Below are 3,424 nucleotides of genomic sequence, written 5' to 3'. Positions count from 1 at the left end.
TACTGTTCACGCGCGTTTGTAGCGTTGCGAATATGATGGCGCGGACCCTCACTTGCTCCGCTAGTTCATGTTTTATGAACGATCCATTAAAGATAGCACGGTTCCAATATAGCAGTTTTGTTAAGATGATGTCGGAGCAGAATGTAACGATACACTTTTTTGGTGTTTGCACTACTTTGTTTCTTTCATCCCTCCAAATATTGCCCTAAAATTGACATTTTTCAGCACAAATATGTTTTTAATGACAAGCGCTAGGGCACTGAAATTAGGTACAGATGTAGTGCTTATAATTGGTAATATGCAGAAAAAAATTTAAGGTTGTGTAAAAATGTTTTGTTTACATATTTTATATTAAACGTAGCACTTTTTTGTGCTTCGAGTCATGGTACTTCAAATGCCGCTGAGGAAATAATTAAACTATGATAAAATCTTTTATAACATTTAGAGCTACAATGGTTGCCCAAGAGGTGGACGATAGCTTTTTTCCATTTTCAAAATCACAACGCTCCAGGAGCCCTTCAAACTTACCTGTTTTTCACGCATATCTTTTTTAGACATCAAACAGATGTATTGGCATCTAATAACATTTATTGTTTGGAATAGATATACATTGCGATGTATTAAATTTTCACAATGATCTTGCTTTGGTTTCTTAATATGTGCGGAGCTTAGCTAATTTTAAAAACAATTAAAAACTGTTTGGGTGTTTTGTTGCGCTACCTGGCGGATGGCAGACAAACTGCTGATTTCTAGTGTTCAAAAAATTTCCGAGGGCGGCGTTGGCGTCTGTATCATCATCAATCTCCGTGTCTTTTTACCTTCACATTTAAAAAATATATTTGAAGATTTACTATCGATAAATGAATGGTTTAAGTGCTGGGTCAGGTTAATAAATCTAAGACAAATAATTACACAAGCGTAGCGTGATATAATGTGTTCATTATTCGATATGATTGAAATGAATAAACAATAAAGACGAAGAGGAAAATAACACACCCGAGTTCACTTCATGCCTAGAGTCACTAAATGACCTTTAAAGCATCGGCACTCCGTTCCCCAAAATTGTTCTGGGCGCCGCCATTTTGGGTCCTGTATATAAATTAGACGTACAAAGGGGGGGGGGGGGGGAGGGATCGGTGGCCGAGTGCAGGGTCTAGCGCACACCAGCTCGGAGCACTTGGAGCGAAAGCTCGCGCTGCAGAAGCCACCCCACCCCTGCCCGTTTCGGTCTGGAAGAGCATCGTTCCGGCGTGCGCTCGTGTATCACTACTGCGTGGTGCACGTTAAAGACCCCAGGTTTGCGGTTGTACCGCACTGGCTGAATTGCTCATCTACAGCTGAGAGTCAGACGCCCACTAAGGCGGACTAACTTCCGGCTGTATAAACATACACACAACAATTTGCAATTAGACGCATAATAACAAAGAGCACAGCGTGCCGCCTCTTTTCTTTGGATGCCTTTTTTAAGACCAGCGCAAGCTCGCGCGTTCTCTCTTTTGAGACGGTTAGAACGCTCGCACATAAAACCCGCGTTTCTCCTACCCGGCCGCTTCCTCCTCTCATTATGTGTAGTTGGTTATAACTAAATAAGCAATAGTAATGGTGTATTATCCATATTTACTTTCAGTTTCAGACAGGGAAAAGGAGTTTCGCGGGAACTGGAGCCAATAAATGAGCTGCGCTTAGAGTATCGGCACTCTCTTCCCCGACAGTGTTGTGAACGCCGCCATTCTGGTGCTTGTGCAGAGCAGGCGCAACTGCCGATTGTCATGATTTAAAAGTGCGACATCCTCAGCATTAGATTTGGTGTTAGGAAGCTCATGTAATGTTGGAAAAGCATTTCTTGTGATTTCAGATAAAGCTTCAAATAACTGTATAGCCTATTGTACTTACTGTTGATGAAGAGCAATATGAGGTGACGAGGTAATGATTAAATGATGAGGCTCTATAGGGAAGACGACATTAGTGGGTGTCGAACCACAACGTACAGTGCCAGACGTGTTTCAAGTATCGTGTACCCAAAGACTTTTCTTCACCCGCAACACAATATGGTAAAATCAATGAGGATGCTGCTTTACAACTGTATGTGCAACAGGAAAACTGCACTGTGAAAAAGAAGGACTTATTCGTTAATATGAAGCACGGATTTCTAGCGCATACCATGATGAACTGCTTGGAACAAGTGGCCTCGTTGAGGTAAAGTGTCCCCGTTCCAAAAGATTCTTGAAGCCTACTGAAACCGCAAAAGAGTATGAGGCAAAAAATAAGAAAAAGGAGCCTAATGTGAAAAGTCTAAGTCACCACGAAAGCTTCTACTACCAAATACAAGGGCTGTTAGACAGTGCACAAAGAGAGTTTTGTGGTTTCGTTATATTTACACTCAAGGGAAATAATATCCAATGTATTCAGAGGAATTACAGCTTCTGGTCAACCAACATGGAGCCTGTTCTGCTCAAGGTTTACACGGAAGGCCGGACTTCCACTGAAATTCCTCTCGCAGTTGAGTTGTCCGATCGAATAAACTGCCATTACTCCTTATCTGAGAATCTCTCGATCTTTGTTCGTAGGCCATTGTGTCATGAAATCGAGGGGTGTGGCTCTTCGTTCGGCGAACATTGCTTCGGCGGGTGTTTTTCCCGTAAAAGATGAGACCGTCGCGTACTGCTGGAACAAGAACTTGGCGACTCTTCACTGAACTGCTTCTTCCGTAAGCTTCAAGAGGGCTTTCTTCGTTTCGCACACCATCTGTTCTGCTTGCCCGTTAGTTCCAGGGTGGTATGGTGCACTAATGTGGTGCCTTGTGCCTTTTTTTAAAATTTGATTATATTATTTGAAACAAGATTCGGCGCGTTATCAGAGAAAAGTATTTTCGGTAGGGCAAAAGTAGCGAAAAAAGGGTGTAGAACGTCAATGGCGCGTTTGGTCGTCATGGCAAGCACCGTGTAAACTTCCCACCACTAGTACGCATCCACCATGACTCCGCATATGCGGATGCGTTTCGCCACCCACCGATTGAATTGTGGATCGTTTTCAGTTACTGTTCATGATGGCGTTGAACTCAAGGAAGACTTCGAGTCTTTCCAGAAAGTTAGCCTAGGTGCCAGGACTTTTGTCGAAAGCGGTAAGTGTTCGAAACGTCGACAACGTCGGTAGCCACGTGTTGTGCTTGACACTGGACACTTACCATTCGCTGAGAAAAAGCTTGCTTGTTCGTCGGCCACTAGTCGTCCGATATCAGGTCATCACCGCAACACCATCTCTTATAAATTATAAATTTATAAATTCCCGAACGTTCATAACTTGCCGTCGCTAAACGCCGTTCGTTTATAGCGTCATCATTTCAAATAAACGTCTTCCTATTTCTTCTGATGGTTTTCATCATATTCCTCCTAAGCTGTACTTACAACATTATGTGTGTCGGTAC

This window comes from Ixodes scapularis, unplaced genomic scaffold (genome assembly GCF_016920785.2).
Source record: "Ixodes scapularis isolate PalLabHiFi unplaced genomic scaffold, ASM1692078v2 ptg001599l_1___fragment_1__unscaffolded, whole genome shotgun sequence".
Taxonomy (NCBI): Eukaryota; Metazoa; Arthropoda; class Arachnida; order Ixodida; family Ixodidae; genus Ixodes; species Ixodes scapularis.
This window is presented reverse-complemented; position numbering follows the sequence as displayed.